Here is a 16,911-nt window from a genome sequence, read left to right as displayed (position 1 = left end):
TGTCACTGACCCAGGGAGAGACTAAGATTTCACCAGAGTACATGAGTAGAAGGAAATTATATCGTTCTCGCATGCCAACAAGTAAAGTCAGCTTCAAGTAGTTTCCCAATTAGTGGAAACTAATAAATATACATATGATTTCTCAGGGCTCTTCACAAATGCTGAACGTACTCAATATGATTAAATGATAAACAACAATGCTGGTGAGCTTGCATTTGGTCTGCTGTAGCAATAACATGGTGTGCTGCCAGCAACAGCACAGAATGCAATGCTGGGAGAACAGGAAACTAGTGGGAAAGAAAAAAAATATGCAAGCCTTGCCCTTTATGCTTTGCTGATGAGGAAAAATAAATAAAGAGCACAACCTTTCACAGAGGGCTGATCCTGGGATCACTCTGAAGGGCTGGACCATGCATGAATCAGTAGAGCAAGAGGTGAAGGCTCAACTACTGCACAGAAATAGTCCCTCAGCAAAATAGGCACTGGTCCTTGATCTCTTCATTAATCCTGTCACACAGATCTGATATCATAATCCCTTTCCTTCTTTCATGTCTTAATTTCTTCTCCAGCTTCCAATCTCTAGTAAAAGTGCATTGGCCAAAAGGATAGGAAACTGGATGTAGCATAAAAAGACCAGTAGCTAAATGAGAAGCCTCTGATTTCCTAGAAGGTGCAGCATCCTTCTCCTCTGTAAAGTTGTTTCTGCTTTAAACCAGTAAAAGCAAGAGTAGAAACATGACAGTCAGTGCTGAGTATGGGCTATCATTTTTAAACAGGTGCTCTGAAGAAATTGACCAGTTTGTGTCTAACTCTTTGCTCCCAGAGGTCAAGGACAAGTGAAAAATATCACTACACATCTTGCATGAGTCTGTGGCCTGAAGGACAAGGAGGGTAGAGAATTAGGAAAGGTAGACAGTGGATGGCAGGACACAACCTGCACCACTGGGCTGCCAGTGTGCAAAGCACTTCTCTTGTACTCCTGCAGGCCCATGCTGCCCCAGGCTCCACAAGCCGCACAAGGAACACGAGGATCTTGGGATTCTTGCCAGCATTAGTTTCACTCTTCCCTGCAGACCAGCAGTGCAATGCTTGAATCAGTACTTTTTAAAGCTGGGGCAGGAGAAAGGGTTCTCTCTGGGGTCACACCAAAGCAGTGGTGCTTTTTTTCAGACCACTCTCAAGACATTGGGAAATTCATCCTGTGAACTTGCATAGTCATCCACTCACTGCATTTGAATAAACATTGTTCTTTTCTTACTTGGATTAGCTCTGCTCACTGAAACCACATCCACTTTTTATGCTGGCTGCCTGTCCTGTAAACTAACACAGAGATGCCTTAAAAAAACCTCAGGGGCCCTTTAGTGAGTAGCCTGCTAGTTACTTTCTTCTTCCCCATTCCTATAACAACAGACGACAATATCCTGTGAGGAACTACTACTGAACTCTCATTTTCATTTTTGCCTCCCTTCTCTCACCCTCTTCAGTGCACAGCATCTCTCTGTTTATACTTCTGACCATATTACTGTAGCATTCTGCTACACTCAGAATAGCCCCCACTCAAAATAGCCATGACAGCTTTTTCTCCCTTTTGATTAACAACTGCCTTCATGCTTCACTCCAGCATCACTGATGTAGCAGGTACCTCTCAGTGTGTGGTGGGCCATCTGAACATTCACATGCTACCACCACTTCTACTTGTGGAGCTGTGATTGTTGAGGCTTGCCATGGCAACAGCGTGCACAGGAACAGTAATGCTTCCTTGCAAGCTGACAGTCATTGGAAGTGAGTTGGACATCACAGCCACGCTCGCCTCCTCACGAAGTCCCAAATTTGCACCCCATAAGCAACACAAGGGAGAAATCCAGCACTCAGGGGTTGTAGACAGGTGGGAACAGTCAGTGAGAATTTTCTTTCTAGAAATGCCATCATATTTGTGGCCTTCCTTATTAGGAAATATTAATCTAACTTTGCTACCCACCAATTTTTCACAATCTATAAGAAGACTTTTGCGTTAGTGGAAAATATTCTTGCACCTCTTCAGATGGGCATGGCTGAGTCTTTCTTGGCTCAGTGAGCAGGTGAACTGGCTTACTATTCTGCCCCTTAAAAACACACCTTAAGCATACAAGACGTAAATCATAATAATGATCTATTCATCAGCAACAATCAAAAAAGCCTTGAAAGAAAAATACCGTCAGTAAAAGCTGGCATATTGCTATTTACCAGACTTACCAAGTAACAAGTTGCACACATAACAAATGCACTATTGCCTCCATAAATAGTCAGGTAACAGCCATGAAGACCACAGGAACGGTTTCATGAGGGAGAAATGAGCCTTTGTCCCAAGCCTTGAGGAGAAGAATTTAATGTTTTTTTGCATGTCCCCATGGAATTCATATGCAGACAAGATGGGTCAGGCATCTCTGTAGCTGGATATGTAGCAAAGACCTTGTTAACAATCTCTGCCCTAGGTCATTTGTAAAGTCAGATCTTTGAGGTACTAGTTAGAAACTGAGAGTAGGTGTCAGAGTGTACACTGGTATTTTTTTCTCAGACTAATTAACGGGCTTATACATACAGGTTAAAAAAAGAGTTGCTCTTGGAAACAACTCAATATGAGATGGAGGCTAGCTTGAATGAGACAGCAGTGTGTCTTGTTGCCTACCCTGCAAATATTGCCACACAGTCTACACCAGAAAATCATACACTAGGCTCCAGTGTCTTGACATTCTCCTTGCTCCAGCAGTTTTTTGTTTCCCATGCAGTCATGGAATTTAAGAAAAAATCACTCCCTTCCATGGCAGTTGTAAGATTCCTTTTCAAAGGCCCTTTGCTTTCTCTTCCAAGTGCTTTTGCAGGCTTTCACATTGCTCAAAGCTTGTATAATACTGTCAAAGTGACACAGGTGGAGTGGGAGCTTCAGCTAAAGTTTATTAGAGAAGCTGTGCTGCTGAGCCACAAGGACCCCCTTGCATTCTAAACTCCTGCTCAGAGAGAAGCCTTGGTGCAGTTAGACACAGTCTTACCCATAGACTTTATCACAGTTTTAGAAACTTTAAAGAATTTAAAGACAGCAAATCAGATATATTTATATAATACACATTATTTATGATTAGACAAAAGATCATCAGAATTATTTACTATACAGTATAAAAGCTAAAACTGCTAAAAAGATTAGAATGGGATGGGATGGGATGGGATGGGATGGGATGGGATGGGATGGGATGGGATGGGATGGGATGGGATGGGATGGGATGGGATAGGATAATGCCCTATATGAATGCAGTTGTGTTAAAATAATTATATTAAAGCTGGAAAAAAGGAACAATTATTAAATAGAGATGGACGTAACTAACCTATGTCAACACTTGTGGGCAGGTGTTTTTCTCCTAGCCTTGAGGAGTATCCTTGGTGGGCATTGCGTTATCCAAGGGAAGAAACTTCATAAACACATTCCAAGATGGAATACATTAGAAAAATCTAACTGTACGAAAGTGGACTGAACTTTTATAGTGTAAAGTGATATGACTCCCAGTCATATGTCTTTAAGTCATTTTAGCAGATTATCTGCCAAATCTTTGTCTCACTATCAGGATGTTAATTCAGAGTCAGTTAGCCAAGCTGCTTTTAGCATAATTCACCCAAAGTAACACATAGCAAAGGCATCACATCAACAAAGCTCATGCTCCACCTGCAGCACTGTGTAAGATAACCAGAAATCCTGAAGATGCAACCTGGGAAATAGACATTGTTTCTACATAAAACATGGCTTCCCTCACATATTTTCCAGCTTATACATCTCCTCCAAGATTTTTGGCTAGCCATGATATATAGGGAACATCAACAATTGCCCCAAAACACAGTCAAATGAACTTAAGGTCAGCATAGTCATTGCAGGACCACAGCCTCTTCAGGACTGACAGACTCCTGCTGAAATATATTGTGAATTTCCTGTGATACTAGATACTAAGATAGTTACAAGATGTTTTCTTTAGAACTCTTAACTATTTTGGTTAGCTTTTAACACCCTTTACTTCAAAATATAAACTTGCAAAAACAGAGATTACAGTGCTAAGAAGAAGGAAGCAAAATAAAGCTAATAAATTACACCCAGTCTAAATAATCAGACAATTGTCAGACATATACAGATGAAACCATTCCATGTTGGATACAAGCGTTGTTACTACAGAACAAAATTAGAGCTACCACATTACTTAATTTACATTGGTTCATAAAAGGGTTCTTATAGTGGGCCACTAGTTCCATCTATATGGTATTCTCAATTAAAGATATTTGCAGAAATGCCCTTATATAGCAGTGAACTTTATCAAATGGGATGTGTGCTGCTCTGTGTTTCAGAATAACCAGCCTAACTTCCATATATATGTGATAAAGGCTGTATACTCACTGAGAGCATTGCCTGGTTCTGGTGGTTAAGAGGTGAGAGGAAAGAAGGCTCTGATAGTTTTAATCAAAGCCATTTATGAAAAAGTTAATTAATGTTAACACGCATAATCTAGCTGACTGCAGGGAATCCTTTTGTGCTGGAACTAGATAAAATTTAAAATATCTTACTTAATTGCTGAAATGAAGGGATTGTCAGTCTTAGGCAACAGATGATTGCCCAAACATATTCATCTGCCTCTAAAGTGAACAGAAAATGTTAGGCAGCTTGTGACAGGTATTGAACTAAGACCTGAGATGCACTGAGGAAATGTTTTGCTTCAGCTGGTGTCTAAAGGAGTCCAGAGTGGCTGAGATAAAACACCCTCCCTGGGTATATTGGGTGAGCTGGAGGGTGTCAAGCAGTCGTGGCATATAATGAGCCAAACAAACCTCAGCACTTGCACACCCAGCAAGGCCAGAGTGCAAAATATTTAATGAGCCAGCCCTTGTTTTGGCACTAAAGAGACCAGAAAACAGGAATTGGGATGCTGATATTAGTTTGTGGCAGAAGCTGGGCAGAAACTCCCAACAGTGCCCACACCACCCACTCAAGAAAGGGAATTAATTCCCTCTACTGTGCACCTTGTTTCTCAAGACCCTGTCAGTAAACTACTTGGCTAAGAAGGACATTCTGGACATTTTCAGAATCTGTGCATTTTTGAAGTGCATATTTGCAAAACGCACATTCAGAAATTGTAAAGATAACCATTTATACTGAAAACCACATTGTGATTTACAGGAGCTCTTTTGACAGAAAGAGGTGTCAGTATTATCCCAATCAAAACCAAACACTGTTAGCTAACACTGTTCCAAAAGAGATCAGCGCTCTATGAAATACAGAATATGACACACCTCTCACCTCAAACAGTTTACAAAGAAAGGCTTTGACCTGTCAAATAAGTGGGTGGTTATTTAACCTCTCTCTCTTTGAGCAACGATAGCCACTGGGGTTTGTGATTCTGCCTGATATAGACATGTGCTGTATTAAGACTGGTGTTTAAAGTCCTAATCTGACATGTGAAAACATGGTGAAACCAGTGACACTCCTCATGCTCACTGAAGAGCTACATAAAAAATATGCTTTTGCTTCATTCCAGGAAAGACAGTGCTCTCTAGGTTGATCACATGTAGCTGCTGACAGACTTTTTGCTCTGCTGATTGAGCTCACTGAAAATTTAGGTACCTGCACCTCACATGTTTCTCAGCTTTGCAGACTGACCTGTATATTTGCAAGTGGCTTCAATAATATCTTTCATTATACTGTCTTCATAAAACCTTTCAAAAATCACTGGATGAAATGGATTCACTGGATGAAAGGGTAACCAAATGCTTACCACTGCGTTCATTGGATGAAATGGTAACCAAAAGTACACAGCATGTGGAGACTGCTGATTTTTAATCAGCCCTGTTGTGATCATGAAACACACTGTACCTTAGCAACTAAGGCTTTGAGTGTCTAGCAAGCAGAACACACATGTAAGAGCTGCATGCAAGAGAAATTGAGTTTGACAGAAAAGACTGAGACAGCCTGATGAAGAACAGTGAATTATAATAACACTGAATAGAGTATTCACTGGGGACGTGAGAAATATAAGTCCATGCTCTTTTGTGAATAATTTCTAGACATCCATTTGTGTGGTCTCATTAGAAATTCCCCAAGTGAGGATGATACATATATCTTGTGTCAGGAATTGCTTTTTGCATGACCTAGAAGAGACATTTCTTGGGTTGTAATTTCTGCAAGGAAAAGTAAAATAAAATGTCACTTTGGATCAGTCTTGAATTTCTCTGATAGTTTTATAACCAAATTAAAAATCAAATGTTCAGACACAACCTTCAACTAGAATACTACTGGTCTTCAGCAAAGAGAAGTGATAAATATAACTACTTACTGAGAAAAGAAAGCTTACTGAATGTCTTCTTAAATGCCATTATGTTCCCATAGAATATGTGATTCATCTCCCTTTTATGTTCCCACAGAATATGTAAATTTGGGATGCTTGCTGTTCCCACCAAAGTCTCAAGCCCAGGGTACAAACAGTTAAGCTTCTGTAAAGTAAAATCTGAATAGCCTTGTAGGTATCATATTGACTTATGAACTGTCTCACTCCTTGTGCTTCTTCACACTGCAATGAAAAAGGGCCATTGTATGCACCCTTTTCTTTCCCTCTGGCCCCTGCCTTTGTTGCATTTACTTCTACCAAAACCTGATTTTCAAAGATCACCCTTCCCTCCTCATGGCTGAGCTGACTTTCTGTAACCAGACCATCTGTAGGGACCAATTTGTACCCTACTGGAGTTATACCCACTCCCTGCCCACAGACAAAATGCAGGAAAGGAAGCCTGGACTACTAACACCCTCCTAGCTCCTTGGTTAGCCAGGGTTTTGTGCCTGGTACTTGGTTTTGCAGGCCACTCAAACAGGTTATGAAGGTTCCCTTCAGCAGGCTTTCAGCATGGTCAGGATGTCAGGAAAAAGAGATGATTTATAGGTATGACTCAATGCCTGCTACGAGTCATCAGGAGCTCTTCCAAGTTGGCTTCTAAGGGGATTATGCTTTAAGACAATTGTCCAGACAGTATATCCTCAGTAAGCCACCATAAGCGAATCTAGATGGGTCAACAGCCTCCAAAACTAGCTGGTGGGTAAGTTCCCATTGACTCAGAAGGTGAAAACCCAGAGACAGGCAGCATGCACCACCAGGCTCCTCCTCACACCTCACCAGACCTCAAGGCAGGAGGATTTCTGGAGGTTTCCTCTGTGTGCCCTGGGCCTGCTGGCATGCCAGCAGTGCAGACGTGTTGGTTCTGCCTTCTTCACAAGAGCAGCCAGGCAAGATTATTCCTGCTGCCCCTGGCAGGAGCCTGCAGCATCAGGGCTGGCTAGTGGAGAGCACAGCTGTGCCCTCTCCTCCAGCAGTGTGCCCCAGCCACTGAGCTGGGGTTCTGAAGAGCTGGAAAGAGGTCAGGTGTGTCATGCTCTGTGGTTGCAAATATAGGAACTAATTAATGTTTGGGATATGTACAAGATCTTGAATTTAGCAGAAGGCACACTTACAGTAAAACAGGAGAATATGTGCCCTGGCAGAGCTACTCTGCAGAAAAGAAATAGAGTGGCTGTGGGTAAACTCCTTAGTGGACATCTCATTGGCTTCATATTCAAGAAACTTTTGTAGCACCATGACACCCCTTTGCACAGTGGAGAAGCCCTGCCCTTGCACCTGCTGGAAATGATAGTACTGAGCACTCATGGAGGATGCTGAGAGGCTTCCTAAGTCACCTGGAGATAGTGACGGTGTGAGGGGCTGAGAGTAGAAAAGCAAAACACATGGAAGATTCTGAAGTTTGCCTGGCACTGCCTCCCACACAGCTGTGGTGTCCTGACAACCTCATGTGAGTGCAGCCATGGCTCAGGGACAGCAGAGCACACTTGGGTGCCAGGACAGCAGCAGCTGCACAGAGACCTGGCACCTTCAGCAAACAGGGCAGTACTCCAGTCACACTGAGCCTTTGCTTGCCTTGTTTTGTGTCCTCATCTTTTCCAGTCCCCTTCCAAAATCTGCTGAATAGACATCCTTAGAAATAAGCAAGGCTGGAGCTCTTTAAGGAGTGTGCAGTGCCAAGCCTGGGAGCCTTGAGGTGGCTGGCAGCAGCCAGGGAGCCTGGACAAGCCTTGGTGGAGGGCCAGTGGTGTGGGGCAGCCAGCTCTCTTTAGTGGGACTAGCTTTGGCCCCACACAGCTGACCATGCCTCAGCTCCATGTCACACACAGCCTCTGGTCCAGCTGGTTCACCAGCGTGCCTGGGTCCCTGGGCCAGCCCATTCCCAGAAATGCCATCTGCCTGCATGATGCTTCCAAAATCTGTTTGTTCCACTGTCCCATTGAGCAATGTTTCACGAGCCTGACTGCAGTGCACACAGAGTGATGCAGTGCTCTGGATAAATTTCAAAGGGGAGAGGAAGGAATTTGGGACATTAAAAAAAAAACAACTTTATTTTTGCAAAATAAAATAATCTTGGGGGAAATCTAGGCAACAAGTGTTTCTCTTCTGGAAATACCAGGTTACACTCTGGTTTCTGGTGGATGCTTTTTGAAATGTAAATTTGTGAAATTCAAGCTATGGGAGACATTGCTTACAAACAAGGCCAAGGAAATCACAAAGCAAGATAAAACAGATAGGACATATAGTTACCTTCATGAAAGCAAATTTATCATTGAGATGAGAAAAGTTATGTCCTGACAATTCTAATACAAACCCAAAATGGTTGTGAAACAATTACTACACATCTCTGACTCAAATACCACACATATATATGTGTTTTACTGTTGATACATTTAGCCATCACATCTCAGACACTCATTTAAAGGGAAAGTTCCTCAGGAAAAGTAGCCAGAGCTGAAATAACCTCAGCAACGAAGAGAATCTGGCATTCTCCATAAAGCTTGCTTCAGCTTACCACTTGTTTCAAGATGCTGTCCTGATGACTGATCACAGGAATGCTGAGAACACATGATCCAATGATCCACAGACTCTTTGGCCAAAGGATGGAAAAAACAACTGAGCTACCAGTCCAGCTTTGCTCTAATATGTATTTATGCTCAGCTTTGGGGAAGGGAGTCAGCTAAGTAATTGCAGACCTTGTTTATGCATTGTTCTGTTCATGTGACTGCCTGGATCCAGCCTTTTTACTCCTGAACCACTGTGCTCTCACTGTGCTGAGATGTGTGCCTGCCTGTGCAAGGGGCTGCTGCTGCTGCTGCTGCCTTTGGGGCAGCTCCCCTTGGGCAGTGGAGCTGTTCTGCACTTCCCAGCAGCCTGCATGCTCAGAGAAGCCAGCCTGAATGTGGAAACATGCACCTACTTGTCCCACAGAAAATCCCAGCAGGAAAATAGAGGGAGCCTACTTCAGGGTATCAAGTTCTATATCCCACAGTTTTTCACCTCTGACCCAAAGATGGGCCAGCAATGACATAACAGCGAGACAGAAAAGCCAGTTCAGCATTGTGCCAGAAGTCTTTTCTTTGCCCCTCCCCTTCTTCATACTTACTCAACTTTCAGAGGATCAGCTTTATGTCTGTGCACCACTCTAATGGAAAACTTTTAAGGGTTTGAGCAGAATGCATGTCACAAATAGGTTTGTACTGGCAACTTGAACAGAGTGAATCTCACTTTTAAGACACAGCCCTTTATTAAGTTATAAGTCTCCAGTCTTCAGCAGCACAACATTACTGATGTTCCTGCATAGGTTCAAGCTGTGTAAGTAGGATGCAGGGAGCATAGGCAGAATTGCAAAGAGATATTCTGTTTTCTTGATTCTCCTGCCAGCAGGGTATTTCTCACATGCCTGGTAGCATGTAACCACTGTCACATCGTACTGCTCTGTGTCTCTCATAGGTCTATGAACAGGGACAGATAAAAAGACCCCAAACAGTGCTGTAGAACTGAAGATTAAAGATGCAGAGTTCCCAGAATGACATGCTACTCTGAAGAGAGCTGAAACCTGAAAGATTTTTGATAACAAGGAAATGTGGGAATGTAGGAAAGATGAATTACTGGAGGGTACACCCTGAACTTCTATCACTTATTGTAAGAGAAAAGGCAAATGAATCCATAGACACACAGTAGCACTGAGCAAAATTCAGGAGTTCCTGAATTCCTGCAACATAGGAAAACTATTAAATCCATTATTTTGCTGTGGTTTTTTTCTCCCCTACAGATATCTTCTTCACTGAGCTTGCATTTCACCCTCAGTAAAACATTGCAAGCTTAGCAGTGTGCCCTGCTTATGAATTGAATTTATCTTCTGGCTATATCTTAGTAATTCACAAGTATATGGTAAATGGTTCACATGACAAAGATGTAGCCTTTAACTGACTCACAGATTATTTACAATTTACTATAGCAAACACTCACCTTAAACATGTGTGTTTTGTTCTGTGATTGGATGATTGCCAATTTTTAAAGAGGAACACAACCATAGAGTGATCCAGCACCTGACCAAGGAATCACTGGCTCAGGGACACACCTGCAAAAAACTTCTGCATCTGGCTGACATTTGAGAGCTACAGACATTTGAGATTTTTTTGAACTATATCAAAATACTGAGTTTATGAGTTTATTCACCAAAAAAAAAAAAATTGTGATTTGTCTTGGCCATGCTTTGCTGCTGAAAAAGTCAAGAATCTGATTTGCTACCTATAAATAAGTGCAGATCAGTGCAATTGTGTCTAGCATTGTAATGACCCAAATAACAACTGGTGTAATGGACCAGTATGGCTCAAGAAAGGAAACGTGTGTTTTCCTACAGAAGACAGGAAACAGAGCAACGTTTTGAGCACATTTTGGGACTATATCATGTAATATCATTGCACTGTCTCGGGCTGACAGCATCCATGGAAATGTGAAATGAGTTAAGAGAAAGGCATGCAAGAGGGGAAAGGGGAAGAGGAATGTGGTATGGGCTGTGCAAAAGCTCCATGTCTGCATTTTCAGGGGCTCTGCCAAGTGAAGCAGGTCCTGGAGCCAGACAAGCATTGGCAGGAGCCAGCATCAGGGGACAATGTCAAGGCAGGGAGGAGCATGCACCCATCAGAAAGAGTGCATGTGGGTTTCATGTGAAGCCAAGACAGCCTTAACCAGGCGGGAGTGCTTAGGGCACAAAAGACTTTTAATGTTTTTTGCACAAGCAGACCCACACACTGACTGCAGCAGGAGACAAGCGCAGTGTGGAATGTTCTCTGAGCATCTGCAGACCAGTCACTGCTCTTACTAGAAACACTCTCCAGTCGCCCAGTGGGTGGGAGCATCATAAGCCAAGAGAAGTGTATCCTTCATGGGTACACACCTGAAATAAATTTTCAGATGCTTGGCCAGCTCCTTCTATTAGCAGGCTCTGTTACCTGATCCTCAATGACACTGAGAGCTGATTTGTGTTTCTCTGGCCTTAAGTCTGTATTTAAAAGCCATTTGGGAGCTAAGATGAAAGGGTAAATTAACTCATGGCAGCTCCAGGAGGCTAGCAGAGGAGGATGTGATCTAACAAGGCTTTCTTCCTCTGTCCGTTCTGAGTCATGACCAAGCAGCTGAATTTCCCTTGAGTATCAAGGTCCAGAAATAAGTTTGTCCTGAGAACACCTGCAGAATGAGAAAGCTAATGGGTAATTTATGGGTAAAAAATGGGGTAAAATTTAGATTTGAAAAGTCTACTGGAAGGCATCCAGTCCACCATCCTTCCCAAAGCAGGGCTAATAAATTCTGAAGTGAGATCAGGACCATTTTTTGTCAAGCTCTGAATATCTCTTTGGATGGGGACACCCAGACTGCCCAGTGTTAAACACCCACCAGGAAAAAAAAAACAAAACAACATTTTTCTTTATAGATCGCTCCAATTTCCCATTGCTGAAATTTGTGTCAGTTTACCTTTCATCCTCCTGCTGCGCAGGGCCCAGCAGAGTTTGGTTCCCAGCTTCTCTACAGCTCCCCATTAGGGAGTTGACAGCAGCAATTGATCAAGCACTCCAGTCCCTCATTGCCTGGACTCACTCCAAGTTATCAGTATGTTTTCATGCAGGACTCCAGCTGCAGCCTCACCAGTGCTGAGAAGAGAGCAAAAAAACGCATCCCCCAAAGCAGGGTGTAATTTTCTTGCTGGATGGCCCACTCAATGTGTCAGCCAGCAGCTGGCAGCACCCTCACTACCCTTTCTGCACAGAACCTACTCTGGATTATCAGCCCCAGCTCACAATGTTGCATGGAGCCACACCACCCCCAAGGGCAGGTTTTACATTTATTGCCATCGGGGATTGCCGTGAGCTCCAGCTTGTTGGTGTGACCCTGCATGGCAGAGCTGATGTCCTCACCTCCACGCTGTGCCCCTGGAGTCAGGCTGTTCTCACCCCAGTATGCTGAACGTTGCCCAGACTGGGAATGAGATCCACCACACTTTCCCCGTTGGTTTCATATATCCCTTCAACACACAGTAGCTGTGGACCAGCCCTTCCTCCAAAACAGAAGGACAGGGGAGGCTTTTGCACAATAATGCTACTTTTCTTACAATAAATGTTCGATGGAGCCATTTCCTAAGCAGGATGGGAGGGAGGAGGGAAGTGGGAAAGCACGGACAGGTCCCAGAAAGTTCACAATTCTTTCAACTGTCATTGTATTTTTTTTTTTAATTTATTCACTCTTACAAGTAAAAAATTCCTACAAAATATTAGTTGTCAATTGTATAAATTTGCTTCATACTCCCTGAGGATTTTTGCCATACACAGAATTAAAATCATCCTTTTCAAAAACTCCTCCTAAGTAAAATGTGTGTTAGTTGTCCATTGCTTTTCCTTCCTTTGAGGCACAACATCCCTAGAGTGTAAGTTCTTTTCTGCTGGCTAGTTTCCTTCAGTATTGCACAGATAGATTTATCATTTATCTTTTTTTTTTTTTTTTAGCAATTAGTTTCACTTTAGCAGTGCCCTCATAGTTTCAATATATTTCTACAATGAAATTTTAAAGAAAATTATATAAACTGTAGGCCTGTGATATTTGAGAAAAGTGTTCTGGATCTCAATTTGTCTTTCTTTCCCAGGTCAAATAATACATAGGCAAAACTAATTTCTAAACATAACCAGTAGAGATATTTCTCCTGTACAAATAGTTTAAAAACTTAAGATGACATGCATCTCACTGTGTCAAAAGACAGAACATAAAGAAGTTACTATCCTCATTTCTCCTTTCTTAAGATGTCATAATGAACCTGGCCCATAGTAAAAATTGCTGTAGATTACTACTCTCTTCTTTAGGTCAAGAGTTTAATTCCTTTTCACAGAGTATAGTTACAGAAGGATATCAGAATCTGAAAGTATGCTTTTGCTCTGAAATGCTGTCTCCAACTTTGCTGATGGAAGGCTTCAAAAACAGAGATGAAAAAATTATCATGAGCTCCAGACCTTGACCTGCAGGCATCATCGAGTGAGCAGTTGAGTTTTTAAGGAAGGTCATTTTGTCTTTGCTTTCAGCTTACCCTAAAGACAATGTGCCTGGTGGTTTTGGCTCACAGAACTCTTTTTCTGCAGAAAGGCTGCAGTGACCCAGGATTTTGTTTAGGATTCTCAGAAAGTCAAAGTCAGCCAGGACACATTTCTCTCCAAAGCATCCATGTTCTTAGGGCAAGCTATATACAAGTGTCATCCAATACAGTTCTCTTCCAAGACATTGGAGAAAGTTATATCCAATACCTCACAGGGAAAAAAAAAAAAAAAAGACATCAATAGCCTTAGGAAAGCACAATGGTGGAATTAAAATTATTTATGTTTTACCAAGATTTGCCAGGACATTGTAGCCTTGCTAAGTCCTCCAAAACCTTTGGGGGAAAAACCCTTTCATTGTGGGTAAAATATCCCTCTATATAGAGCTAGTAAGTAACACAAAGGTCAGATTCTGGGCAGGGATATTATAATAATAAAAATAATAACAACAACAAGAACAACCAGCTCTGCTAAACTTTTGACCATGCTCCGGTTTAAAGAGCTCTAAACAAAGGAGCATCGCCTTCCAGCCAAGTGGCTTACCCTGGCTGCTGGTCTCCACTGATCACCCTTAGCACCCATTGCAATTCTAGACTAGACTAGTTCTAGATGAGGGTTCCTGTACATGTATAATTATTAAATTACCAAAATAGCATTGCCTCTTTTGTATGATTTCAGTGGGAAGGAAAAAAATACACCATGTTTATTCAGCTTTATTTGACATTATTTTGTCAGCTCTTGGCTCCCAAGGTAACATTTCTGAACATTTGGGGTTCCCTGCTAAATTAACAACTAACAGCCTCTGTTCATCTTCAGCCATCAGATGTCTCATTGCATGCAGCATATGGAGCAGGTTTGCCCTACACTTTTGTGAAGGGTAAACAGTCCCTAAATTTATAAATAAATAGCTTCCCAAACTTCATGGCTGTTTTTTTCTTGAAGGGGGTCACATCTGTCAAAGGCCTTGCAGGTTCTTTGAAAAAAACTGTGAATTGCAATCAGATGCACAATGGCTACATTTCAGTTTTATGTTTCTTCCCTGTTTCATTTTTAATTTTGACTGCATTACTGCCATGCCAGGAAAACATGCCTTTGTCTTTTTCAGGCTGCGTGACTGTGAGTGTGGGTGAGTGTACATAGCTGGAGCGACAGCCCACATGCTTACAAGACAGACAGACTTGTTGGCTAATCATCCTGGCTGTGGACAGAGAGAGAGAAAGCAAGCAAGAGAACAGCAGCTGAGGTAACTGTGCAGGAATGCAGAGTACCCAGCACTGATGCCATGCTGAGTTTCGGTCCCTCATGTACACTCAAACAACTAAAACTGCATATTAAATCATCATTAAGGTAGAAAAAGTAAATCATAAGTCTTGGAAGAATGGTATTCCCTTTCCTACAAAAAGGTGTGTTCAGGTTTGGCTATAGAATCCAAAACCCATTTCCATACTTACTCTTTCACACACTGTAGAAAAATCAGTAGTGCCTTTGTAGGTCAGTTTTCTTGTGTTGCTGTGTTTTTTTTGAAGAGAGCAGCACACAATGCCTCCATAAAGGAATCCAGTATTTCAATATGAAGACTTAGGTGCTGCCTCTAATTAAAAGCACATACCAAAAGTAAACACAGAAACATTTTCCTGGAGGAGCAGAAGGTAAGCAAAGCTAAAGACAGTTACACCGTAAGTGAGACACTTTCATCCTACCCAGCAAAGAGGGATGTATCTTGGCTATACCATGCCCACACCTTCCAAAAGGGTATCCAGCATAGGTACTGTGTGTTTCAGATCCTACAGCAACATGAGCTACACTGACATGAGGCTTATAAAGTCCTGAGGTCGCAGTTCTCATTATCATGCAAATACCAGGGAAAGTCAAGGGTGAGATAAATCTCAAAGGACTCCAAAGCATTCATGCAGCCTCCCAAGGGAGACAGTCACAAGTGACAAATTTAGTTCTCATCTCAGCACATTGAATTGGACAGAGCTACCACTGCAGCAGTTTGGTCTAATGTTCATACTTTCCTATTAAAGCTAAGCATGACATCCCTCCTTTTCCAGCAGCAGCAGCAGCAGCATTTCTGTGATTCATGTGAGGGTGGCAGTTTGCAAAACTGTTTTCAGTGGCTTCTTTTTCTCTCTGACTTTCTACTCTCTAAAAATACCCTACTATACAAATACATTCACAGAGGCCCCATGATTCCTTAAGCTTCTAAAAAACATTTCTCTGGTGATATTGCATGTTCCTGATGCAATAACACTGTATGCAGATGAGAGGTTCTCCTAATCCATGCAAGGTTTTTGGTTCTCTCGGGGGGGGGTGCAAAATTCAGATATTTCAAATGTCCAGACCTTTTCTGCTTATGCCTGAAAAATTATGGTCAAGCAATTAAATGATCCTAGAGAAGGGGCAAGAGTATTTCTGTTTGGGGGAATTGGTGACAGCAACAAACTGATACTCCCCACAAAAGGGCCAACTTAGAGTTAACTCTTGTGCAGTTTCATTTACATCTGTCTTCAAGCCATACAGCAATGACTAATATGACTAGTGCTTGTGTCCATGTAAAGTGATAGGGCCCAAACCAACATTGCTTCTGGTGTATGATTTGGGTGGGAGGAAAAAACCCTGCAGGTTTACTCAGCTTTATTTGACAGAATTTTGTCAGCTGTTCCTAAGCTTGGGATTCCTGAATGTTCAGAGTTCCCTGCTTACTACAACACCAAGGACCTATGAAATAATACTATTAGCCAAATACCTAAAGATGAAAATGTTTCTTGAAAACTAATACAGATGGCATTTTGCTGCAGGCAAAACCTAATTTTGGTTTCAGACAGCAGCTGTCTTGTGCATCTTTGCTCAGGTCCACAGTTTGAGCTCAGAATTCAGGAAACAAGTTGCAGCCTTTGCCTTTAAGTTCTCCTTTAACCTCTGTCCCACCACTACCAGAGAAACGAGTGCCAGTCTGGATACAATCCTATATACTGAGATGGGTCAGTAGGCAAAGGAGGCTCAGAGCCACTTGATCCCCTTGCCAAAGTGACTCTTAGGCAGTGTAAAACCTGCATCCCTGGGATCTCTTCAGCTTGTATAAGGTAGTACAACCCTCTAGTAGGTGAAATTAGATGACACTGGAAAACACCTGGATTAGAACCTGGATCTCAATAATTAACATTTGTACTTCTGTTTAACTTCTTTAAGTTGCAAGATATTTATGCCTCTTCTTTGAACACACCCATATCCTCATCCAAGCATACAGCTTCTCAAAGGAGCATTCCCTACCCAATCACACCAAAACCAATCTTTTTCTGACACACACGTAGAACTTCACTTGCCATGTCTCTGAAAGATTTCTGGTTATAGTTTTTTTTTCTTTAATTTCTCCAAATGAAGTTTGTCTCTCTTCCTGTAGTTTAAGTGTACAAATTACCGTATAGATTATAGATTACTGC

Source organism: Lonchura striata, chromosome Z (genome assembly GCF_050655825.1).
Source record: "Lonchura striata isolate lonStrDom1 chromosome Z, ASM5065582v1, whole genome shotgun sequence".
Taxonomy (NCBI): domain Eukaryota; kingdom Metazoa; phylum Chordata; class Aves; order Passeriformes; family Estrildidae; genus Lonchura; species Lonchura striata.
Note: the sequence above shows the minus strand (reverse complement) of the source record.